General features: G+C 40.2%; 2 long non-coding RNA genes across 2 annotated transcripts in view; both read right to left on the bottom strand.

Moving 5' to 3' along the window:
• LOC134484354 (uncharacterized) overlaps window positions 1-27,877 on the bottom strand; it is an 853,788-nt gene that overhangs the window by 307,474 nt on the left and 518,437 nt on the right. The gene's annotated exons all lie outside the window — the stretch shown is intronic.
• On the bottom strand, window positions 17,854-24,665 carry LOC134484304 (uncharacterized). Its single transcript, XR_010061708.1, has 3 exons — window positions 24,088-24,665; window positions 23,185-23,381; window positions 17,854-18,020 (listed from the first exon to the last, which is right to left on the bottom strand). It is a non-coding gene; the product is annotated as an uncharacterized LOC134484304 (long non-coding RNA).

Consider the following 27,877-nt stretch of genomic DNA (forward strand, 5'->3'; position numbering starts at 1 on the left):
ATGCCTAATAATGATGTCACTGAAAACTGTCATCTCCTACCTGATGAATACCTTTCCTTACATTGACCAGATTCAAGTTTGCACTTTAAAGCTATGTCTCCTGTGACACAGTGGAAACCTTTATATACTCCTCTCTAAAGCTAGAGACTTCTCTGTGCTTCACTAGTGGTTACATGCTGTGGGGCTTGGCATGGGTGAAAACGATTTAGCAACATGGAGAGTAGGAGATTCTCCTAGGTTATATTTTTATTCCCAGGTTCATTCCTATGACACACAGTTCAATTTTCTAGGTTTTCTCTGTTTCCCAATGACCAGTATTTTTTCTATACACATATAATTGAATGGATATTGTATTTCAATTTCTTATTGTAAATTCCTTGTTAGGAAACTTGGTAAATATTTCTCAATGTAGTCAAAAATTCTATTTTCAAATACCATTTTCTGCAATGATATTGTCACAAATGGGGCCCAGATATAGAGTAAGTATAATAGTGTAAATTCTGTGTACCTACTTCAAATGGTAATCTCCCAAATTCTTATTTATCAAAAAATTACCAGACATCAGGACAGCAAAGGACAACATGGACTTTTGAATTCTGTTTCTTGTCCCATTTGATATCAGTACTATACTCTCTAGCTTCCAGTGTTCCCATGGCCAGAATTGAGGGTTTAGTATGATTTACCATGATACTTTCTTCAGGCCAAACGTAAGATACTGGATGATGTGCAGCGAAAAGAATGACCTGAGGACCAGTTAAACGTCTACTTCGGGTTTGGGGATTTACCTCAATGGAGAGAGCTTGCCTAGCAAGCACAAGGCCCTGGGTTCGGTCCGCCACTCTGAATAAAACAGAAAAAATAAAGTCTACTTCAATAGGTTCATAAAAACAGGGGGAGTCTTTGAAATTGTCATTTTTGAATTCTATATTCTTGGCGTAGTTGGTCAAAATCCATGTTATCTTTCCAATTAACTTCATAGGTGTAAGAGCCAATAAATTATATATGTATACATCAGACAAAAAAAAAACTAGATAAGATTGATGAAGGTAAGAAGTGCATTCTGCAAGGAACTTGATATAGTTATTTACTGAGAGACATAGATACAGTGTGTCAATGCTAGTAGCAAACCAGTATACTGAAAACAGACATATGGTTAAATTTTGAAAAAGGATTAGAAGAGCTGAAGGTTCTTTAAACCCCATAAGAACAACGATACCAATGAACCAGAGCTTTTTATAACTAGACCAATATACAGAGAAAGTATATTGACTGGCCTATGGCTGCAAATGCATATGTTGCAGAAAATGGCCTTTTTGGGCAACATTGGAAAGAGAAGCTCTTGTCCTCCCTAGTTTGTCTCCCAGTTCAAGGCAATGTCATGCGGCAGAAAGTTTGGTTAGAGAAGAAGGAAATGGAACAGGCAGGGATCTTATGTGCAGGAAACTGGGAAAGGAAATAATATTTTAAATGTATATATAGAAACATCTATTTGAAAAGCAATAAATTTTGTTTAAATATAAAAAAATGAATGATATAAAGAAAAGAAAGCAGCAAAGTCATCACAAATATTGAATTAGAAATCAGAAGTGGTAGAGTAATACTAGTGGAACGACTGAGTTATTGAAGTCCCAAATAGAAGCACTTTTATCTCCCAAATATCAGTGTCAGACACAAAGTGCATTATAGGTGTCCAAGCATGTACGTGTTTACCTTAGTTAGTGACACAATACTTGTTTTTCCCTTCTTCGTTAGGACCTTTTCTTCTTGAGAAAAAGAGTAAAGGTCATGAGTTCTCAGGAAAACAACTGTGCCCTTCACAACACTTGGCTTTTGGAATAAAGAAATAAATGATATAAACCCTTTTACTTCCAGGAACCATAAGAACAGGGAAGTCCAGATGCTTCTAAGAGCCTCACAGTTCCTTATTCCCTTATGTAGAAGGCTCAGATCAAGGATTTCTCTTCAGCGATCCCACTCAACCCCTACCAAGGGTTCTCTGAGCTTTCCAAAGGACCACATATTTCTTCCTTGTTTTTTATACCAAGATAGAGGCCCAGGATCCTTCTACCCATTTCGAATCTCTTCATCCTCTTTATTATCGCTCCCCAATTTCTCTGAATTAGATGCCAAATAGTAAACACTTTCCAGGTATGTCTCCTGTGACACAGTGGAAACCTTTATGTACTCCATCTCTCTAAATCTATAGACTTCTCTCTGCTTCACTAGTGGTTTCATGCTCTGAATGGAGAAAGTTGTTCAGGGGATTGGCATGGGTAGTAAAGATGTAGGAACATGGAGTGTAGGAGATTCTTCTAGAGAATATTATTATTCTGTATGTGACACGTTTTTTCCTCTGACATACAATTCAATTTTCTAGGTTTTCTCTGTTTCCCAAAGTCTAGTATTTTCCCTACAGACCTTTAATTGAATGAATATTGTATTTCCATTTCTTATTGTACATTCCTTGAAAAGCAACTGAAGGCAGCTGCAACATGCCAGGCCACAAAGTTGGTGCTGATTTCTGCCTTCCACCCTCCCAATGGTGAGCTCTCTTTTTAGAAAACTATTCCTTATTTGTCTATGCCTGGGTGGCCTGCTAGATTCTGCATTTTGACAGCCTATCTGTATGACCCACTTGCTTGCTAGGATTGGCCAGCGCTAGCTATTTAAGTGTGGTGCGGGGGTTCCCTGGGGTCAGAAGATTGTACCAAAGTTCCTGAATAAAACTGCTCGAAGAAGATCTTCACTATTTGTGTCTTCCTTGCTGGTCGAGGTTGGACGAAGCAAGTGGTGGCCCGTACAGGGACCTCCTGATATCAGAACTTCTTGCAGTCTGGGTATCACTGGAAAGTTCCCAAGGTAAGGTGGGACCATAAGGGCCACAGGAAATAAGTCGTTATACATTCTCAGGGTATTTAACAAGAAAGTTCTCCATAGAAACAAACTGAAATTATGAAGACGCTTGGTGAATTTAGCCACAGCAGCCTAGAACATTTTGGTCATGGGGACCTCACAGTTTCATCCATTTTTTCTGGCTCTTCAAGAGCTGTTAGAATATAAGAAACTAAAAATAAAAAGGAGCACCATAGAGAGATTTTTGTGTGAATGCGATGTCATTGCCCCCTGGTTCCCAGTCTCTGCTAATCTTACTGTGGCAAGTTGGGAAAAATTAGGGAAAGACCTTGATTTTGCATGGGAACAGGTGTCTCTAAGACCTGAGGTCCATTCAGTGTGGCGCTTAGTCCATAGTTGTGTTGAGGATCAAAAATGTTGTCAGGAAAATATAGAGAAGGGGCAAGCTGCCCACGAAATGCTTCAAGAGGAAGGTTCAGAAAACCAGGGAAATAAAAAAAAAAAAAAAAACAGACTCAGAAAAGACAGATACAGTGGAAGAAACAGACGAAACAGATTAAGAAGAAGAAAAGGAAAATGCCTAATATGGTGGAGGAACTTCCTGGGAGGTTCCCCTCAGCTCCTCCTCCCTGCAATGTTGTAGAGGGAGGAAATGGAGTTGCGGGTACAGGGCGCCCTCCTGTGGTGAATAACAGCACTGTGCATGTGCAGGGTTTGCAACTGGCATCAGCTGGTTGGTAATATGCTAATGAGGGAGCAGCACCATGCTAATGAGGTCATTCATGTTCCACCAATCCCTGAAGGACAGTTAGCATAGCCTCAGCTGCTGTATATATGAGGTGAGAACTCTTGCTGCTTGAGGTCCCACTGTCCCTGTTAAAGAGACCTGTACAGTAATGGCTTGTTCGCAGAAGAATCCTGTTGCCGCACGTCCTTCCTGCTGGGGAGATATTGGGCGTGCAACAAATGAGAAGTACATTCTGCCCAGAAGTGTGGGACCCAGTCAGCACAGAACTGCATCTGGCCTATCCTGTTTATGTGGATACCAACAAAGGTATCATGAGCCTTTAGACTTTAAGGTGATCAAGTTCTTGATAAAATCAGTAGGACATATGGCATTATGGCCTCATTTACCATACCTCAGACTGAGGTCTGACACAGATTTTGCATGACTCCTAGTGATTGGATTAAACTTGCTCAGGCCTGTCTCAGACTGGGACAGTATTTGGACTGGAGAGCTTTTCTTATTGAGTTTCCCAATGAACAAGCTGCCTCTAATTTGGCAGCGGGGTGGGGGGCAGCCAGACTGCCTGGGATGGAGATATGCTGCTGGGTCAGGGACGCTTTGCCAATGCTCAGACAGGGTATCCAGGACAGGTTTACCAGCAGATTAATGAAGTTGCAACCAAGGCATGGAAATCCTTACCTAATAAGGGAGAAGTGAGTGGAAACCTCATCAAGATCCTTCAAGGACCTATGGAGCCATTCTCTGACTTTGTAGCCCGATTAGTGGAAGCAGCAGGGAGAGTCTTTGGTGACCCCGATACGGCTATGCCCTTGATTAAACAGTTGGTATATGAACAGTTCACAAAGGAATATCGAGCAGCTATCATTCCGTACAAGTATAAGGGACTTGAAGCTTGGATGAAGGTCTGTAGAGAAATAGGGGGACCTTTGTATAATACTGGACTTGTGGATGCTGTTATGCAGATGACGCAGAGAAAAGGAGGAAGTTCAGGAGTGTGTGTTAAGTGTGATCAACAGGGGCACCTAAAAAGGCAATATGAGAAAGGAGAAGTCTATTCAGTATAGGAATTGGCCAACGCCCAAGGCAACAAGGTTTGTGCCCCAACTCCAAAAAAGGGAACCATTGGACTCATGAGTGCCACTCAGTAAAAGACATCAATGGGAAGCCTCTTAGCTCGGGTTTTGGTGTAGCAGGTCCAAAAAATGGACAGCCGGGTCTAAGACACCAGGACCTACAAATATATGGGCCAGTCGAGAATCAGGATGAAGAACAGAGTCACGAGATATGACCTTCCTTTCGCCATCCGAGAGGACAAGGTGAGCCACTTAGTGCTCCACAGGACTGGTCCTCTGCTGCACCAACAGACTCGTGCTAACTCCTAGAATGGGGGTCTAGTTGACAGAAACTGATTTTAAAGGACCCCTTGAACCTGGGCCAGTAGGGTTACTTATAGGGAGATCATCTACAGATTTAAATGGACTACATGTCCATCCAAGAGTTACTGACCCAGATTATACCGGGATAGTCAAGATCATGGTGGAATCCCTGAAAGGGATTACTGCCATTTCCCCTGGGGAGAGAATAGCCCAAATATTACTTTTACCTAGCTTTATGAAAGATTTGTAGACCACTCTACTGGGAGAGGAGAGAATGGTTTCATTTCCACAGTCTCCAACATTACATTTTTAGCCTTGGGTTTAAACCAATGCCCAGTAATGGAGCTAAGGGTAGATGGTAAAAGGATCTTAGTGCAGTTGGACAAAGGGGCTGATAGAAGTATAATAGCTAAGAAAGATTGGATCTCTGGATAACCAATACAGGCCTCATCTCAAACATTACAAGGTCTCGATTATGCAAGAGCTGCTGATATAAGTGCAAGACAACTGAGTTGGAGAGATCAGGAAGGGCATTCAGGAGTTATGCAACCCTATGTGTTGGATTCATCCATTTCCCTTTTGGGGAGAGATTTCCTGAAAGATATGGGATTCAAATTGACCACTGAGCATTCTGAAACTTCACTAAAGATTATGAAACATATGGGCTACTTTCTCGGTAAAGGAATAGGGAAACAAATGCAGGGTAGGACTAGCCCTATAACTGCCCAACAGAGAGAAAAGTATCAGGAACGGGGTTTTTCCATGGGGCCGCTGAGGAAGCGTTCCCATTACCTGGAAAACAGAGCAGCCTGTGTGGGTTCCTCAGTGGCTGCTTTTTCTGAGAAGCTTGCCACAGCTAAAGCTGTCTACCAAGCATATAAAACCATCAGTATTACCTTAGAATACCCCAATATATGTGATTAAAAAGAAGTCAGGGAAATGGAGACTGTTGCATGATTTACGAGTTATTAATCAACAGATGCAAATCATGGGCCCAGTGCAACTCGGGCTTCCTCTTTTATCCTCTCTGCCAGACTGTTGGTCTGCTGTAGTGATTGATATAAAAGATTGCTTTTTCTCATTAAAACAGAGACTGAAGGAACACCCATTCAGAGCCTGCCCCACATGTGGCCCATACATATACAACCACCCAATTAGACCAGATGGACGAAGCAAAGAAGTGCAGACCGACAGAAGCCGGATGTAGATCGCTCCTGAGAGACACAGCCAGAATACAGCAAATACAGAGGCGAATGCCAGCAGCAAACCACTGAACTGAGAATAGGTCGCCCGTTGAAGGAATCATAGAAAGAACAGGAGCTTGAAGGGGCTCGAGACCCCAAAAGTACAACAATGCCAAGCAACCAGAGCTTCCAGGGACTAAGCCACTACCTAAAGACTATACATGGACTGACCCTGGACTCTGACCCCATAGGTAGCAATGAATATCCTAGTAAGAGCACCAGTGGAAGGGGAAGCCCTGGGTCATGCTAAGACTGAACCCCCAGTGAACTAGACTATGGGGGGAGGGCGGCAATGGGGGGAGGGTTGGGAGGGGAAAACCCATAAGGAAGGGGAGGGGGGAGGGTGATGTTTGCCCGGAAACCGGGAAAGGGAATAACACTCGAAATGTATATAAGAAATACTCAAGTTAATAAAAAAACATAATTATATACAATCTACATATTCAGCTCCAGTTTTAATGAGTAAAGAAAAAATGAGGAATTTCCTTTCTGCATCTTAAAAAAAAAAAGATTGCTTTTTCTCTATACCGCTTTGTCCAAGGGATAGTGAAAGATTTGCTTTTACTGTTCCATCATGCAATCATGAAGAACCTGATCAACGACTAGAATGGGTAGTTTTACCACAGGGTATGGCCAATAGTCCTTCTATGTGTCACGTTTTTGTGGTTAATGCCATTGTCCCAATAAGACAGATGTTTCCTGCGCTCCATTTTACAGATGATATCCTTTTAACTGAAAAGAATGAAGAGATTTTAGATTTAGTATATGGAAATTTAGTTAAATTGCTAGAAGGTAGGGGATTTGATTATTGCCACAGAAAAGATACAAAAGGGCAATTTTGTAAATTAATTAAGATTAAAACTATGTCCTTATACCATTATCCCTTAAAAGGTTGAATTGAGGAAAGGAAATCTTAAGACTCTTAATGAATTTGCAAAATTACTAGGAGATATTGATTGTGTCAGATGTCATTTAAAATTACCAAATTATGAATTAAAACCATTCTATAATACTTTAATTGGAGATTCAGCCTTGGATTTTCCTAGACAATTGACTAATGAAGCAAGGGAAGCTTTAAAGAAGGTTGAAAAAGGATTACAAGGCACAATTTTACATCGATGGAAGGAGGGGGCAGACATTGTGCTATGCATTCTAGCCACCTACATGCAGCCCATAGGATTGTTGTGGCAAGATGGCCCTCTGCTTTGGGTTTATCCCAATGCTTCTCCAGCTAGAACAGTAGAATATTATCCTACAGCAGTTGCATGATTAACCCTGAATGGATCCTACAGTGCATACAATAATTTGGTTTTTGCCAACCTCAATCATTGTGCCCTATAGAGGTCAGCAGATGAAGATCTTGTGTGGTACTGTGGATGATTGGGCTATGTTATGCTGTGGATTCCATAGAGTGATAGATAATCATTATCCATAACACTCTTGGCTATCCTTCTTATAGAACATCCCGTGATCTTTCAGTGTTCCTATACAGGTGGCACCAAACATTTTTACAGATGGATCCAAAAATGGATGTGGAGCTTATGTGATTAACCATTAAGAGCCAATTTTGTGTCAATATCAACCCGGCTCTCCACAAATAATTGAACTCAAGATTGTGCAGGAAGTGTATAAAAATTGTTCCTTTGGCTTTAATTTGCTCTCTGATTCATGATACTTCTTAATGCAGTTAAGATATTAGAAGTGGCTGGCCCTATTAAAATTAGGAGCATGATATGCCAGTTGCTGAGCGAACTTCAGGAATTGATCTGAGAAAGAGGTCACAAGTTTTTTTGTCCAAAATATTAGAGCTCATAAAGCTATGCCTGTTCCTCTCAGTGAGTGAAATGATCTTGTGGATAGATGTACCCTCATGGAGTTCATATTCTTAAGCTCATCATTGGATGAAGCCCCACAGTTTCGTAAACAATTTAATGTACCTACTAAGACCTTAGAGCAGAAGTTTCATCTGTCCTGAGAAGATGCTCTACAGATAGTTTTAGGATGTCAACCGTGTATCATTTTCACCATCCCCCTAGTGTAGGGATTAATCCTAGAGGCCTCTTGCCCCTAAAGTTTTGGCAAATGGATGTAACTCACATATCTGGATTTGGGACTCTAAAATACATTCATGATTCTGTGGATATTTGTTGAGGTGTCATTCATGCTACCCTTATGAGTGGAGAAAATGCACGAAATGTTGGACTCTGCCTATAATCCTGGGCTGCTTGGGGAAAGCCTCAACATTTAAAAACTGATAATGGCCCAACATAAACTGCCAAATCTTTCAAATTCTTTTATAAATGGATGGATGTGCCATGACCTGCCTTATAATCCCCAACGTCAAGGTGGTGTTGAGCAAGCACATCGTACCTTGATGGAATGCGTAATTAAACAAAAAGGGGGATTAGGCCATGGTAGAATCCCCAAGGAACAGATATCCTTAGACACTTTTACTCTTATTTTTTTTTTTTTAATTTTGGTTGATGACGGCCTTTCTGCCACTGACCGACATCAGTGTCGGGCGGGCACGTTGAAAGTTATGTGAAATGGAAAGATGTGATCATTGGCTTATAGCATGGACCAGATCCCGTGTTGGCATGGGCAAGAGTGTCTGTTTGTGTGTTTCCTCAGGATCGGCAAGATCCGTTGTGGGTCCCTGAAAGATTGACAAGGAGGTGCTACAAGAATGATGATCCTGCTGTTGCTGACACTTCTCGGTGTGACCCAAATGCTGGTCCAAACAGAGCCCCGGTGGGGGATACTATCGGTGTTCCCGAGACTCATGACAATACGTCATGACTTTAAGCCCACTCTTCTAATTTGGTTAAACAGTTGTCAAGTTATCTTCTAGGCAATTGGCCAGGAGAATTTGATTCCTTAATGGATCAGCTACATGTAGCCATCCTGAAGATGAACTCCACACGTCCAGATGCTAGACTGGCTGCGGGATTGTCATCTTGGACTGCTGCTGCTATGAATCATCTGAGGGAGTGGGTGGGTATGGGAACCCTAGCTGGACTCTTGCTGCTAGTCTCCCTAGTGTGCCAGTGGTGTCTATGTAGAATGAGGTTTGTTCAGAGGCGGCACAGTTATGGTGGTACAGGTATTTGCAGCCATTGAAGCAGGACAGTCCCCTCAAGCCTCTCTTATGGTCACTCAGAAGACCTTGTTGTACCTCATGCCTGAGTATGTGTGAGTGACCCTGCCCAGTGATGGGCAACCTACCTTCTATCTATGGCATGGAAACTTGTGGGAGATGAGGTGTACTAAGACTGGTTTAATGAACAGATGATCCTAAGACAGGGGGATGGGTGGGGGTCACCACGATCAGTGGTGCCTTTGCCCGCTTCATTAATTAAACAAAAAGGGGGAATTCTAGGCCACTGTGACGTGGTGGACCTCAAAGATGGCACTGGTTTCTGCCTTCCACCCTCCCAATGGTGCACTATCCTTGTAGTAAGCAAGTCCTTATTTGTCTATGCCTGCCTGGCCTACTAGCTTCTGCATAGTGACAGCCTATCTGATTGACCCACATTGCTTGCTAGGATTGGCCAGCACTAGCTATTTAAATGTGCTCCGGGGATTCCCTGGGATCTGAAGATTGTATCAAGGGTCCTGAGTAAAACTGCTTGAAGAAGATCTTCGTTGGTCATGTCTTGTTAGTCGAGGTTGGGCATGACAAGGGACTTTGTAAATATTCCTCAATGTGTACACAAAAACTTTGTTTTCCAATTCCATTCTCTGCAATGATTTTGGTCACAAAGGGGGCCCAGGTATACAGTGAGTATAACATTGTAAATATGGTGTACCTACTTCAAATGGTAAACTCCCAAATCCTTATTTTTTCAAAAAATTACCAGACAGCAGTAAAGCAAAGGACAACATGTAATTGGATTTGGTTTCTTCTCCAATTTGATATCAGTTCTACACTATTTAGTTTCCAGAATTCCTATGGCCAGATTTGAGGTTTTAGGAGGTTTTAACATGATTCTATCTTAAAGACAAACATAAGATAACAGATGATGGGCAGGGAGAAGAATGGCTTGAGGACCAGTAAAACATTTACTTAAATAAGTTTATAAAAACAGGAAGGAGTATTTTTGAAATGGTCATTTGTGAGTTCTATGTTCTTGACATAGTTGGGCAGAATCCATTTTAACATTCCACTTAAACACTTAGGTGTTGGAGCCATCAAAAGTATATATGTATACATCAGTCAAAAAAACTAGATAAGATTTTCAAAGGTAAGAAGTGCATTCTTCCAGGATCCAGATATGAATATTTCTTGAGAGACACAGATATAGCATGTCAAATACATAATTGAATGCTAGTAGTAAACCAGTGAACTGAATACAGACCTCTTGTTGGTAAATGTTGAAAAAGGATAGAGGAGCTGAGGGTGTTTTCAAACCCATACGAAAAACAATGCCAATGAACCAGAGCTTTCTCGTACTAGCCCAACATACAAAAAAAGTACATGGACTGACCAGTGGCTTAAAATGAATATGTGCCTGAGGATGGCCTTTTGGGCAACATTGGAAAGAGTGGCCTTGTCCTCCACAGTTTGTCTCCCACTTCAAGGGAATTTCATGCGGCAGAAAGGCTGGTTAGAGAAGAAGGTAATGGAACGGTTAGGGATCTTATGCGCAGGAAATTTGGAAAGGAAATATTTTAAATGTATATGTAGAAACATCTAGTTAAAAAAGAAAAAAAATGGCTAAAATATAAAAAAAAACATGAATGATATGAAAGAAAAGAAAGCTGCCAAGTAATCTCACATATTGACTCAGAAATCTGAAGTGGTATTCAAGATAATACTAGAATAAGACTAAGATGATGAAGTCTCAACTAGAAGCACTTCTCTCTCACAGATATCAGTGTCAGACACAAAATGCACCATAGGTTTCCAAAGCATTGAGGAGTTTAACTTGAGTTATGGACAAAATACTTGTTTTTCCCTTCTTCCTTAGGACCTTTTCATCTTGACAAAAAGAGTATAGTCATGAGCTCTCAGGAATTCAACTGTGCCCTTCATAACTCTTGGTTTTCGAATAAAGAAATGAATGATATAAACCCTCTGACATACAGGAACCATAAGAACAGGGAAGTCCAGAAGCTTTTGAGAGTCTCCCAACTCCTGTTTCCCTGTTTCAAGACTATCTCTTCAGAGATACCTCTCAATCCCTACCAAGGACTCACTGAGCTTTCCAAAGGACCACATATTTCTTCCTTGTTTTTTATACCAAGACAGAAGGCCAGCTTCCTTCCCCTCATTTCCAATCTCATCATCCACTTTGTTATCACTCTCTAATTTTCTCTGAATTAGAGGTAAATTAGTAAACCCTAGAGGTACTGAAGGATATCTGAGAGACAGTTGCAGTCATGACAACAGTTGTGACATCACAGAAGAAGCCAGTGCTCTCCAGGTTACAAGAGAGTTTTCAGGGAGAGCCTAATGATGATGTCAGGGAGAACTGCCATGGCCTACCTGCTGAACAGATTTCCTTACATTAACCAGATTTTAGGGTGCCCTTTTCAGGTGTGTCTCCTTTGACACAGAGGAAACCTTTATGTACTCCATCTTTCTAAAGTAGATACTTCACTTTCCTTCATTAGTGGTTACATTCTCTGAATGGAGAAAGTTAGTCAGGGGCTTGGTATGGGTAGAAAAGTTCTAGGAACATGGAGTGTAGGAGATTCTTCTAGATAATATTTTTAATCTATGTGTAACAGGTTCATTCTTGTGACATACAGTTCAATTTTCTAGGGTTTCATCGTTTCTCAAAGGTTAACACTTTCCCTACAGACCTTGAATAGAATGAATATTGTATTTCAATTTCTTATTGTACATTCCTTGATGAGGGACTTTGTAAATATTCCTCAATGTGTACTCAAAAATTTTGTTGTCCAATTCCATTTTCTTGATTTTTGTCACGAGTGAGTCCAGCCATACAGTGATTATAAAAGTGTAAATACTGTGAACCTACTTCAAATGATAAACTCCCAAATCCTTATTTTACGAAAAATTTCCAGACATCAGGAAAACAAAGGACATTTTGCACTATTGAATTCGGTTCTCTAGTCCCATTTGATAACAGTACTACACTACGTAGCTTCCAGTTTTCAATGGCTAGACTTGAGGGTTTAGGATGTTTCAACATGATTCTTTCTTCAGGCCAATCCTAAGATACTGGATGATGTGCAGGGAGAAACATGCCTTGAGGAGCAGTCAAACATCTACTTCAATAGGTTCACAGAAAGAGAATTATATGAAACTGTCATTTGTGAATTCTACATTCTTGACATAGTTTTGCAGAACCTATGTTAACTTTCAACTTAACTACATAGGTGTAGGAGCCACCAAAATCATGTATATACATCAGCCAAACTAACTAGATAAGATTGATGAAGGTAAGGAGTGCATTCGGCCATGAACTGGAAAAAGTTATTTCCTGAGAGACACAGATACAGCATGTCAAATACAGAAGTGAATGCTAGTAGCAAACCAGTGAACTGAAAACGGACCTGTTATTGGTAAATTTTGAAAAATGATTAGAAGAGCTGAAGGTACTTTCAACCCCATAAGAGCAACAATGCCAATGAACCAGGGCTTTCTCGTACTATACGTATATACAAAAAAGTACATGGACTGAGGTATGTCTCCAAATGCATATGTGCCAATGGATGGACTTTTTGGGCAACATTGGAAAGAGAAGCCCTTCTAATCCCTTGTACATCTTTCAGTTCAAGGTAATGTCATTCAGGAGAAAGGCTGGTTAGAGAAGAAGTAAATGGGAATGTGTAGGGATCTTATGGCAGAAAACTGGGAAAGGAAAATATGTGAAATTTAAATATAGAAACATCCAGTTAAAAAAAGCAATAAAATTTGCTAAAAAATAAAAAAAAGAAAGATATAAATCAAAGTAAAAGCTGCCAAGTAATCACACATATTGACTCGGAAATCTGAAGTGGTAGAGTAATACTAGTGGAAAGACTGAGATGATGAAGTCTCAACTAGAAGCACTTCTGTCTCGGTAATATTACTGTCAGACAAAAACTTCACTATAGGTGTCCAAAGCATGTTGTTTAGCAACACAATATTTGTACTTCCATTCTTCGTTAGTACCTTTCTTCTTGACAAAAACAGTAAAGGTCATGAGCTGAGGATAACAATTGTGCTCTTGAAAATACTTGGCTTTTGTAATAAAGAAATGAATGGTATAAACTCTCTGAATTTTAGGAACCATAAGAACAGCAAAGTTCAGATGCTTCTGAGAGGCTCGCAGCTCATGATTCCCATATGTGGAAGGTTCAGATCAAGGATATCTCTTTAGCGATACCACACAACTCCTATCTTGGCCTCACTGAACTTTCCGAGGACCACATATGTCTGTCTTTTTTTTTTTTACAAAGACAGAAAGCCAGCTTAATTAACTTCTCATATCTCTTCATCTTCATTTTTCTCACTCCCAAATGACTTAGAGGCCAATTAGTAAACCCTAGAGGTAATGAAGGAACATCTAAATATCAGTTGCAGTCACAGCAATATTTGTGACATCACAGAAGAAGCTTTGTCTCTCCAGGAAACTAGAGATTTTTCAGGAATGAACTAATGATGATGTCTCTAAGACCTGCCATGGCCTATCTGTTAAAGAGCTTTCCTTACATTGACCAGATTGAGGGTGCCCTTTCCAGGTATGTTTTCTGTGACACAGCGGAAATTGTGGAAAGCCAAAATAGCATTTGCCGTCACAAGATGGCGCTGGCTTCTGCTTTGCTCCATGTGGAAAGCCGCGATAGCGTTCGCCATTACAAGATGGTGCTGGTTTCCGCTGTGTGATCCCGACTTCCTTTCAGGAAACTAGCTGTGTGCGCATGTGCAAGAATGTGTTCACTCCAAGTCTTTGCCCACCCCGGGGCATGCCAATGAGATCATGTGTAAGCGACCAATCAGGCATGTACTCGCCACATTAGGGTGTATATAAGCAGTGCCATTCTGGGTCTCGTTCTCTTCCTCTTCAAGATGCAATAAACACTTTGCTGCAGAAGGATCCTGGTGGCCGCGCGTAGTTCTTGCTGGCGAGATGTTGGGCATACGATATTTGGTGCCGAAACCCGGAAATAATGCCTCACCATTGCCGGGGCCGAGGAGACCCTCCGTTTGCGGAGAGGGTCCAGAACTGCAGGATGAGAAGGTAAGATCTGAGAGGCATGTTTGGTCTTCATCTCTCTCATCTGTCTCCCCCATTAGAAGATGCGGTGGAAGCTTTTGTTATCGTTTTGGCAGCGCTCATTTTTCTCTTTTGGTTTTCAATTTTGCGGCTGCCACTAGGAACAGTCAGAAGTCGTACCTAGAAATTGAGAAATGCCACTCAACAGTAATAGCAGGACAGGGGGCATTAGGGGGGTTACAGGACAGCATGTCACAAATAGAGCGGAATGAAAGATTAAAGAGCTCAAAGAGAAAATGTACATCTAAGAAAAAAGGCCCTTTCTAGGACGTTAGATCCAAGGAATCGAGAAATAGGGGAAAGGACGCCCCGGGAGAGAAACATGGAAAGGAGGAGAAAGCCCCGAAAAAGAAAAGCCTTTATCTGGTAAAGGAGTTAGAGGCTTTGGGGCTTGATAGTTCAGAAACAGATGAGCTTAGGCCCTCTGAGGAAGAGGATTTAGAAGATGAGCCAGATGTCTATGAAGAAGAAAGATACCACCCAGATGAACGATGAGCTAACAGGTTGGGTAAAAGACAGAAGAAAGTGGGAGGTGGAAACCATACAGTTTTCTGGCCTATAAGCCCCAGCGCCCCTCCACTTTATATGGAAAGATTTCACTCAGATTCCTTTCTCACTAAAGATGAACAGAAAAGATACAGCAGGCATTTCTGGTGTTTGAGGATGCTGATGGAGGCCGTGTTCACGCACCAGTAGAATATATTCAAACTAAGGAACTTGCCAAGTCGATCCATAACAATGGAGTTAGTGCCTATTTCACCATTTCTCAAGTCGAGAGGCTTGCTACTCTGGCCGTGACTCCAGGAGACTGGCAGACAACAGTGAAGTCTGAGCTCCCTAATATGGGACAATATATGGAATGGAAAGCCTTGTGGTATGACGCCTCTCAGGGACAGGCCAAAGTCAATGCCATTGCTGAAGGCGATCAGAGAGATTGGAGACTTGACCTGTTAACAGGACAAGGGCAGTATGCCAATAATCAAATTATAACTGGGGAGCATACACTCAAATCTTCGCTGCTGCCATTAAGGCATGGAAGGCACTTTCCAGGAAGGGAGAGTCTGGGGGACACTTAACAAAGTTATACAAGGCCCCCAGGAGCCCATTCTCAGACTTCATGGCTAGGATGACAGAGGCAGCAGGCAGGATCTTTGGAGACCCTGAACAGGCAATAACCTTTAGTGGAGCAGTTGGTATATGAACAAGCCACACAGGAATGCAGAGAAGCTATTACACCTGGTAATTTCAAAGGGTTACAGGACTGGCTGAGAGTTTGCCAAGAACTTGGAGGCCTGCTTACTAATGATGGCCTCGCGGTTGCTATCCTACAGGGCCAAAAGCGCTCAGATACAGGTGATCGGAGGGTCTGCTATAACTGTGGAAAACCAGGACATCTGAAAGAAGAGTGTCAGGCCCTCACAAAGAGGAGAGCACCAGGACTGTGTACTAAGTTAGTGAAAGGCTATCACTGGGCCAGTGAGTGTTGCTCAGTTAAAGATATCAGAGGCAGGCTAATTCAGCCTGGTCCTTCCCAGGCAGAATGGGGTGAAAAAACGAGTATCTGGCCCCCAAATCTCAGGGCCCCAAAACATATGGGATTCCACCTCACAGCAAGGGGACACCTTGGTCCACAGAGCTACAATAGGCTCAACAGGAGAGGACCTCCGTTCCACCACCCAATTCAAGCTAAATCCACAGATGGGTGTACAACCTGTCCCCACTGACTACAAAGGCCCCTTATCCGTGGGAAGTGTCGACCATATTTTGGGTCGATCGTCTTTAACCTTAAAGGGACTTATTGTTCACTCTGGAATAATAGATCAAAATTAAACGGGCGAACTTCAAGTTCTCTGCTCTTGCCCTCAAGGCATTTTTTCCATCTCCTCAGGTGACAGGATTGCTCAATTGATTATCCTTTCAAGTTTACGTGATCATTTTCCTTCTTCTGGCGTCCCTAGAGACACCGCGAAGTTTGGCTCTTCTGGGACAGATTATGCTTATTTAATGATGGACCTTAATTCCAGACCCTCTTTAGAGTTGAATATAGAAGGGGAAACTTTTATGGGGATTCTACATACAGGGGCTGATAAGAGTATTATCTCCTCCAGCTGGTGGCCTAAGGCATGGCCTGTCATTCAATCATCCTATTCCTTACAAGTATTAGGGTATGAGGCCAGCCCCACTATCTGTTCATGTTCCTTGATCTGACATGCTCCAGAAGGCCAATCAGGAAGGTTAATTCCTTACGTCCTCCCTCTTCCTGTTAACCTGTGGGGGAGGGACATCTTACAGGATCTAGGACCGACATTGACCAATGAGTATTCTCAACAAGCTGTTGAGATTATGAAGAGAATGGGTTACAAGGAAGGGAAGGGATTAGGAAAAAAAGAACAAGGAAGATTAGAACCAGTCCCACAAGAAGGTAATGTAGGAAGGCATGGCCTGGGTTTTTCCTAGGGACCATTAAGGGTTCTATGCCCATACCCTGGCTTACAGAGGAAGTCACATGGATTCCTCAATGGCCTCTATCCTCTGAAAAATTGGAAGCTGCCACTAAGTTAGTTAATGAACAATTGCAGCTTGGTCATTTAGAACCCTCTGTTTCACCATGGAATATTCCTATTTTTGTGATAAAGAAAAAAATCAGAAAAGTGGAGACTTCTCCATGATTTGAGAGCTATTAATGCACTGATGCGTTTATTTGGCTCAATCCAACGAGGCCTACCCTTGCTCTCTGCCTTACCTAAACAATGGAAGATAATAATTAAAGATATTAAAGATTGTTTCTTTTCCATTCCCTTGTGCCCACAAAACAGACAGAGGTTTGCAATTACTATACCAGCTGTTAAACATCTTGAACCTGATAAGAGATTTCAGTGGAAGGTCCTGCCTCAAGGCATGTACAATAGCCCTGCTATGTGCAACTATATGTGCAACTAGCTCTTGAACTTATAAGGAAGCAATTTCCATCTTTACTTTTGATCCATTACATGGATGATATTCTTAAGTGCCATAGAGATTTAACAGACTTACAGACCTCATATCCCATCTTAATCAAAACATTGGCTCATGGGGACTACAAGTCGCTACAGAAAAGGTTCAAATTCCAGAAATTGGCTTATTTCTGTGATCGGTCATTTATCCTGAAAAATAGTTCCTCAGAAATTAGAGACTCGCAGAGACCATTTACATACCTTAAATGATTTCCAAAAAATATTGGGAGATATAAATTGGCTGAGACCATTTTTAAAGATTCCCTCTGATGAGTTGAAACCTTTATTTGATATATTGGAAGGGAATCCTGACATCTCCTCTCCGAGAACATTTACGGCAGTCGCAAACCAGGCCTTACAAGTTGTAGAAAGTGGCTTACAGGATACTCAATTACAGCGCATTGATGAAACCAAGCCTTTTGATTTATGTGTTTTCAAAACTATACAATTACCAACTGCTGTCTTGTGGCAGAATGGGCCTTTATTGTGGATCCATCTCAATGCATCTCCTGCTAAGATTATTGACTGGTATCCAGATGCGGTTGCTCAGCTTGCACTCCGTGGGTTGAAACCAGCTGTTACACATTTTGGGAAAGAACCCAAAATTTTGATAATATCATACACAGCAATTTAGGTTCAAACATTAGCTTCTACTTCAAATGCTTGGGCAGTGTTAGTTACTTCCTTTACTGGACAGATTGATAATCATTATCCAAAACACCTGATCCTATAATTTGCCTTAAGCCAAGCCATTGTGTTCCCACACATAATGTTTCAGGAACCACTTGTTGATGGGGTTGTAGTGTATACAGATGGGTCAAAAACTGGTGTAGGTGCTTATGTGGTCAATAATAAGGTAGAATATAAGCAATATAATGAAACCTCACCCCAAGTTGTAGAATATTTAGTGGTGCTGGAGGTCCTTGAAGCCTTCCCAGGCCCGCTTTACATTGTTTCAGATTCCTCCTATGTGGTTAATGCAGTTAAGGTTCTTGAGGTGGCTGGACTACTCAGGCCTTCCAGTAAACTTGCTCAGATTTTTCAACAAATCCAATCTACCCTTTTTGGCAGGAGATCCCCTGTATTTATATACACCTATTAGAGCTCACTCGGGCCTTCCTCTTCAAATGTCCCGCAGAAATGACCTAGAAGACCAAGCTACTAGAGTGATTGCAGTAGCCTTGTCCCCCCAGTTAGAGGTAGCAAGAGAATTTCACAGACAATTACATGTGACAGTTGAAAGTTTACGCTGCCGATTTGCTTTGACTAGAAAAGAAGCTAGGGAGATAGTTACCCAACATCAAAGTTTTGTCAATTCCTGCCTGTACCCCATGTGGGAGTTAATCCACAAGGAATCCGACTGCTACAGGTCTGGCAAATGGATGTTACTCATATCCCTTCTTTTGGAAGACTTCAGTATCTGCATGTTTCTATTGATACATGCTCTGGCATCATGTTTGCTACACCTCTAACAGGGGAAAAAGACCTCGCAAGTAATTCAACATTGCCTCAAGGCATGGAGTGATTGGGGTAAACCCAAACTCCTTAAGACAGACAATGGACCAGCTTATACTTCTCAAAAATTTCAACAATTCTGCCACCAGATGGATGTGACTCATCTGACTGGTTTCCCGTATAATCCTCAAGGACAGGGAATTGTAGAAAGTGCCGATCGCACTCTCAAATCCTATTTAATTAAACAAAAAGGGGGAGTCAAGGAGGCTCTACCCCCAGTACCAAGAGTAACAGTTTCCATGGCACTCTTCACCCTTAATTTTTTAAATACTGATGCCCAAGGCCATACTGCGGCTGAACATCACTGTTCAGAGCCTGATAGACCAAAAGAGATGGTAAAATGGAAAGATGTTTTGACTGGTCTATGGAAAGGCCTAGAACCTATTTTAATAAGATCCAGGGGAGCTGTTTGTGTTTTCCTGCATGAAGAAGACAACCCATTCTGGCTACTGGAACGACTGAAACAAATAATTCTGACGCCTAGAAATGACTCGCGGATGGATCCCTCGGAAACTACCTCTAGCCCTCACACTGCCTCTTTGGATTTGGGTTCCTAGTACTTCAAAGAATGGGTGGGGGTTGCTCTGTTTGGTACAGCCATATGCTGTGGATTAGTGTTCATGCTATGTTTGGTTTACAAACTCAGATCTCAACAGAAACATGACAAGGTCATTGTCACTCAAGCACTTGTGGCCATTGAGCAAGGGGCCTCCACTGGAATTTGGTTATCTATGCTCAGGAATTAGTCAGCGTCTGAGTTCTCTGCTCTTGCAATACATGGATTTGTGGATCCTTTGCACTAGGATAAGAGAGATTCAATGATTCTTTAATCAGCCCTTCTACATTGCTGAGGTTTCCTCATTGCACACGATAAGGTGATCATGATTTCCCCAATAACTCATTTTCTGGCTGACCTCTATTGTAGAGTTCGCCCTAGGTCGTTTAGCAGTTACTGTCACACAGCACTGCGGTATCCAGAGACAGGCAACTTTCCTTATGCACAGACCAATCTAAGACATGGAGCCCGGTGGCCAAAGGGTTAACCTACGACGGATATAGCTGTGACATTAGAGGAATGACCTAAGACAGGAGCCACAACAGATGAATGTAACTGCAGAGGCCTAGACAAGCCTCGTTCTAGTAAAACAAAAAGTGGAAGATGTGGAAAGCCTCGATAGCATTCGCCATCACAAGATGGCTCTGGCTTCCGCTGTGCCCCACGTGGAAAGCGGCAAAAGCATTCGCCATTACAAGATGGTGCTGGCTTCGCTGCGCCATCCAGACTTCCTTTCAGGAAACTAGCTGTGTGCGAATGTGCAAGAGTGTGTTCACGCCAAGACTTTGCCCACCCCAGGGCGTGCCAATGAGATCATGGGTAAGCGACCAATAAGGGGTGGACACACCACATTAGGGTGTATATAAGCAGCACCATATTGTGGCTCCGTCTCTTCCTCTTCAAGATGCAATAAACACTTTGCTGCAGAAGGATACTGGTGTCTGCGCGTCGTTCTTGCTGGCGAGAGGTTGGGTGCATGACAGGAAATGTTTACGTACTCCATCTCTCTAAAGCTAGTGACTTATCTTTGCTTCATTAGTATATGCTCTGAATGGAAAAGTTAGTCATGGTCTAAGATTTAGGAACAGGAGTTTAGAAGATTCTTCTAGATAATATTTTCTCAGGTTCATTCCCTTGACACACAGTTCAATTTTCTTCGTTTTCTCTGTTTCCCAAAGGCCAGTATTTTCCCTACAGACCTTTAATTGAATGCATGTGTATTTCAATTTTTATTGTATATTTTTTGATAGGTGACTTTATACTTATTCCTGAATGTGTACTCAAAAATTCTCTTTTCCACTACTCTTTTCTGCAATAATTTTCTCAACAAAGGCGCCCAGCTCTAGAGTGATTATAACAGTGTAAATAGGGTGTACCTACTTCAAGTGGTAAACTCCAAATTTCTATTTCATCCAAAAATTCCCAGATAACAGTAAAGCATATGACCACACAGAGTATAGAATTTGGTTCTCAGGTCCCTTTTGATCTCGGTTCTTCAATATCTCTGTTCCATTGTTTCAGGGTTAGATTTGAGGTTTTTGGATGTTTTACCATGATTCTTACCTGAGGCCAAATATTAGATAGAGAAGGATGGGAAGTGATAAGAATGACTTCAGGACCAGGGAAACCTAAACTTCAATAGTTTCATAAAAACAGGAGGGAATCTATTTGCCATTGTAATTTGTGGATTCTACATTCTTGTCCTAGTTGCACTGAATCCATATTAAAATTCCCCCTAACTTCATAACTGTTGGAGCCACCAACAGAGACCACTTCCTGAGAGACACAGTTAGAGCATGTCAAATGCAGAAGTGAATGTTAGTGGCAAACCAGTGAACTGAAAATGGACATCTTGTTGGTAGATTTTGAGAAAGGATTACAATAGTTGAAGGTGCTGTTAACACCAAATGTCAATGAACCAGAGCTTTCTGGTACTAAACCAATATTCAAAGAATGACATGGACAGACAGATGTATGGCTCCAAATGCGTATGTGGCAGAGGATGGCCTTGTTGGCACCAATGGAAGGAGAAGCCCTTGGTCCTACCTTGGTTTGTCTCCCAGCTCAAGGGAATGTCAAGGGGCAGAAGTATGGTTAGAGAAGAAAGGATTATGAACAGGTAGTGATCTTATGGGCAGGAAACTGAGAAAGGAAATAATATTTTAAATGTAAATATAGACTCATCCAGTTTAAAAACACTAAAATTTGATAAAACAAATAAAACAATAAAGATATAAAATTAAGGAAAACTATCAACTAATCACAGTTATTTACTCGAAAATATAAAGTGGTATTCAGAGTAATACTAGTGGAAAGAAAAAGATGTTGAAGTCTCAACTAGAAGCACTTCTCTCTCCCAGATATCAGTGTCAGACACAAACTGCACTATAGGTACCCAAAGCTTGGAGGAGTTTACTCTGAGCTGAGGACACAATACTTGACCATCCCTTCTTCTTTAGGACCTTTATTTTGGACAAATAGAATAAAGGCCATAGCTATCAGAAAAACAACTGTGCACTCTCCAACTCTTGGATTTGGAATAAAGAAATGAATGATAAAAACCCTCTGACATCCCAGAACTATAAGAACTGGGAAGTCCAGATGCTTCTGTGAAGCTTCCAACTCTTGATTACCATATGTGCAAGGCTCAGATCAAGTCTATCTCTTCAGCAATACCATTCAACCCCTACCAAGGGCTCTCTGAGCTTTCCCCAGTACCACTTATTTCTTCATTTTTTTATACTAAGACAAAAGCTAAGCTTCCTTCTCCCCACCTGTGATCTCTTCATCTTGTTTGTTCTCTTTCCCAAATGGCTATTTACTCTGAATTAGTGGCCAATTAGTAAAGGGGAGAGGTACTGAAGCAATATCTGAGAGGCAGTTCCTGTCAGGACAACACTTGTTACATCACAGAAGAAGGTAGGGCTGTCCAAGTTACAACAGATTTTTCATGGAAGTCCTATTTATGATGTCACTGAGAACTGCCATGGCCTACCTGCTGAACAGCTTTCCTTACAATGACCAGATTCGAGGGTTCCTTTCCAGGTCCATCTGCTGTGACACAGTGGATACCATTACGTACTCCATATCTGTAAATCTACAGAATTCTCTCTGCATCACTAGTGGTTACATGCTCTGAATGGAGAAAGTTAGTCAGTGGCTTGGCATGGGTGGAAAAGATCTAGGAATATGGAGTGCAGGAGATTCTACTGGATACTAATTTTATTCCTAGTTACATTCCTCTGGTCTATAGTTCAATTTCCTCAGATATCTCTCTTTTCTAAAGGCCAGTATTTTCCCTAAAGACCTTTAATTGAGTGAATATTTTATTACATTTTCTTATTGTACATTACTTGATAGTGGACTATATATATATATATATATACATATATATATATATATATATATATATATATATATATTGCTGAATGTGTAATCAAATGTTCTATTATCCGATTACTTTTTTTTTTTTTTGGTACGATTTTGAAACAAAGGGGCCCAGCTCTAAAGTGAATAGAACAGTGTAAATATTTTGTATTTACTTAAATGATAAACTCCCAAATCCTTATTTTATCCAAAAATCACCAGACATTAAGAAAGCAAAGAACAACATTGACTATATAATGCACTTCTGCAGTTGCATTAGATAGCAGTTCTCTAATATCTACCTTCCTGTGTTTCCATGGCCAGACTTGAGGGTTTTGGATGTTTTACCATGATTCTTTCTTCAGTCCAAACATAAGGTTCATGACATGGGACGGGAGCAAAGTGGCTTGCGGTACAGTGAATCTTCCACTTCAATAGGTTCATAAGGATAGGATGTAGTTTATTTGGCTTCGTCATTTGTGGATTCTAAATTCTTGACCTAGTTGCACAAAGTCCATGTTAAAAATTCACCAAACACCATAACTGAATGAGGCTCAAAATATATCTTAGTCATTCTGATTGTTGTGCTGTGGAATCTCAGGATTTTTTTTTTTTTGATTTCCATTTACCTGATGGCTAAGGATGTTGATATTCCTCAGTTGAGAATTTATTGTTTAGCTCTACAAACACACACACACACACACACACACACACACACACACACTCAGCAACCAAATGTAGATAAGAGTGATGAAGCTAAGGAGTCTATGCTGCCAGTGAACTGAAAACGGACATCCTGTTGGTAGATTTTTGAGAAAGGATTAGAAGAGCTGAAGGTGCTTTGAACCACGTAGGAACAACAATGCAAATGAACCAGAGATTTCTGGTACTAAACTAATATTCAAAGACTGTACATGGACAGAACTATGGCTCCAACTGCATATGTGGCAAAAGATAGCCTTGTTGGTCACCAATGGAAGGAGAAGTCCTTGGTACTCCCTGGGTTTGACTCCAGGTTCAAGGCAATGTCAGGGGGCAGTAAGGTGGGTTATAGAAGACGGAAAGCGAAATCGAATAGGAGAATTATGAGAAAGAAACTGGGAAAGGAATTAATATTTGAAATGGAAATGTAGAAATATCCAATTAAAAAAGCAATAAATTTTTATAAAAAATTAAAAAAAATGAAAGAAAGAAAAGAAACCTACCAGCTAATCAAACCCATTGACAGAGAAATCTGAAGAGTCACTCTCAGGGAATGGTATTCAGAGTAATACTAGTGGAAAGTCTGAGATGATGAAGTCTCAACTAGAAGCTCTTCTTTCCCAATTATCAATGTCAGACACAAACTCCATTATAGATATCCAAAGCATGGAGGCATTTACACTTAGCTGAAGAGACAATACTTGTCTTTCCTTTGTTTCTTCAGACCATTTTCTTCAGGACAAAAAGAGTAAAAGCCATGAGCTCTCAGTAGAACAACTTTCCCAACAACTGGCTTTTGGAATGAAGAAATTGATTGTATAAACTCTGTGACTTCCAGGAACCACAGCAAGCAGTGAAGTCCAGATGAATCTGAGAGGATTTCAACTCCTGATTCCCATGTGTGGAAGGTTCAGATCAAGGCTATCTCTTCAGCAATCCAACTCAAACCCTACCCAAGTCTCACTGAACTTTCCCATGGACCATTTATTTCTTCCTTTTTTTTATACAAAGGCAGAAGGCCAGCTTCCTTCTCTTTTATCTCCCTCCCAAATGGCTGTTTAGCCAGAATAAGGGGTCAATGACTTAAACCTAGAGGTCCTCAAAGAATATCCAAGAGGCAGTTGCTGTCACCATGACACTTGTGACATCACAGAAAAGGTAGGGCTCTTCAGGATACAAGAGAATTTTCAGGGAGGGCCTAATGAAGATTTCACTGAGAATTGCCATGGTCTAACTGTTGAACAGCTTTCCTTACAATGAACAGATTTGAGGGTGCCCTTTCCAAGAGTGTCTCCTGTGACATACTGGAAACCTTTACTTACTATATATCTCTAAAGCTAGAGACTTCTCTTTGCTTCATTAGTACTTACATGTTCCGAATAGAGAATGTTGTTCAGGGGCTTGGAATCGGTAAAAAAGATCTAGGAACATTAGGTGGAGGAGAATCTTCTGGATAATAATTCCATTCCCAGGTCCATTCCTGTGACATACAGTTCAAGTTCCTAGGTATTCTCTCTTTCCCAAAGTCCAATATTTTCCCCCCAGACGTTCAGTTGAATGAATATTGTATTACATTTTCTTATCGTACATTTTTTGAAAGGGGAATTTATATATATTCCTGAATGTGTACTCAAAAATTCTGTTTTCCAATTTTATTTTTTGCAATGATATTGGGAACAAAGTGGCCCCAACTAAAGCATTAATATAACAATATAAATATTGTATATCTACTTCAAATTATAATCTCCCAAAACCTTATTTTATACAAAAAATTACCAGCCATCAATAAAGCAAAGGGCAACATGGACCCGAAAATTCAGTTCTGAATTTCCTTTAGGGTTGAAAAATTTTGCCTAGAAAGTTTTGTGGGTGTATGTGTGTCTTTATCCCTCCACTGGTGCTCCATCAGGGCTACAGGAGTTGGCCTCTTAATGTTCCATAACACCAATGTAAGTCAAAGCTTAGGTTACCCCCATTGATTCGTGGGTACCTCCCTTATCCCAGGTCTCTTACTCATCCTGGAGATTTCCCCTACCTCCTCATCTCTAAAAGTTCCAGATTTCCTTTCATTCTCATGACTATCGTGTCATATCTTTTGTCCCTTCCCACACAGCATCCATTCTCCTCTTCCTTCCATCTCCCATCTAGTTCCTTCCCTCAATCTGCCTCCTAGACTATTTTATTCCCCATTCTAAATGAGAGTCAATCATATGCACTTGGGTCATTCTTCTTGTTTATCATCTTTGTATCTATGACCTTTGTGGAAGATGTTCTGTAGTTTATGGATAATATGAACTTTTAATTGATCAATTTCAACAACCCTGCTGAATCATATTTTTATAGTAGTATGTTAACATTGAACATTATAATTTATTATGAGTGAATGTCAGGAGGAGCAAATTTAAGTAAAAAGAAACTTAAAACATATATCAAATCACAGATTATAAAAATTGATCTAATAATAAAAATTCTCTACTATAGTAAGGAATTATTATATCACAGGCAATTTTTTAAGTGATACCATAAATTTGGCAGACAAATGATGTTTTTACCAAATAATTATGGATAATAGGACTAAGATCAAATAAGATAAATATATTGTTTTCATTTTGATATCACTTGCTGGCATTTTTCCTCAAACATCATGTATATAGCATTAAACATTATGGTATTAGTTTTAAATTTTAATATTTATTTTAACCTAACCTATAAAGTAATAGGATGCCTTATGTTATGTTTGTAGACATTCAACCTCATCCTCGCTTCCTCAGTTCTTTTTTCCGCCTGCCCTATGTCCCTCACCACTTATACTAGTCTCTCTTCATTAATCTTATTTCTACACTCGTATTCCACATGTTGAATATCTTCCATACCATACTGTTTAAAACCCTACTTTCTAATCTCTGCAACCTATACCAGTTAAATGAACTCAATCCACCCACAGCTTCACATAAATACAAGTATATTAAAAAGAGATTCTTTGATATATATGAGAAAGAACACATGATTTTGCCATACTGAGTCTTTCTTATCTTACTCGGTATATTTTCTATTTACATCTATTTTCCTGAAATCATCATAGTTTAATTTTCCTAGGGCTGAATGAAATACCATTGTGTATATTTTCACATTCTTATGTATCTACGTATCAATAAACATTCCTTACTCTTCTCAATAAAAAAGCAATAGATTTCTTTGTGAATAATGATGTGAAAGCTCAGATACGGCTTGGGGATTTAGCTCAGCAGTAGGCCCTGGGTTCTATCCCCAGTTCAAAAAAAAAAAAAAAAAGCTCAGATAAAAAAGCCAAAATTAATTACTGACAAATTTTCAAAGAGAAAAATAACTAACATATTTTTGGTTCTATGAACTAGAACAGTGTATGTTAAAGTTAAAAAGGATGTAGTATTCATACTATTTTTATACTAATTAAAAATGTAGAATATTCAATACTTTAGAGAATGCTTATAAAATTGGACATCACTAAGTGATATTTCCACTAAAAATTTAATCTTTTTATAAAATATTTTAGTTACATATATATATATATATATATTTTACCTTCAAAATAAAGAACATTAAGAAGTTACTGTCATAAAATTCAATAACAACACCAATGACTGGTTATATGAATAAACAACAGACTAGGAGTTATTGAAAACATCTCCAGTTAAATAAAGAGACTTATAAAAGAGATAGAATTTTAACAGAAATGCACATGTCAATCAAAATACAATAAAATCCTGAAACTCTACTAAGATGATTACTATGCATTCCTATGTCCTAAGTTTCATCAACTAGCATGGTACAGGAAGAGAAGTTATATGTCTGAAAAATGAATTCATTATAACATAGTAACTTTCTTCATAAAAGCCAAGCAGACACTTCTCTATTTTGTTGCTTAAAAAGTATGTACAAAGCACGGCTTTTGAATATAACACTAATATTTCAAAACTATGATTAAATATGCAAAGATCTTAACACAAAACCCATAGTTTTCATAGCAACCATACAAACTTAAGAAGGAAAAGAAAACATTTTTAAGTACATAGATATGCGTAACGAAGTCCCCAGCTAACTAGTAACAGATGGGTCAAATTTATCGTTCTATATATTGCATAGAATACTCTCTCCCAGTTCTTTATTCCTTAGCATATGTTATTGCGTATGTTTCTCTTTTTCTTATGTTCTGAGAGCAAGTGGTATTTCTCAAAAAATTAGTTCAAATCATCTGATCTTCACTCCAACAAAAAGAAGCTGTTTACATTAGAGAAAAACAATTAAAGGTTCTCG

This window comes from Rattus norvegicus, chromosome Y (assembly GCF_036323735.1).
Source record: "Rattus norvegicus strain BN/NHsdMcwi chromosome Y, GRCr8, whole genome shotgun sequence".
NCBI classification, from domain to species: domain Eukaryota; kingdom Metazoa; phylum Chordata; class Mammalia; order Rodentia; family Muridae; genus Rattus; species Rattus norvegicus.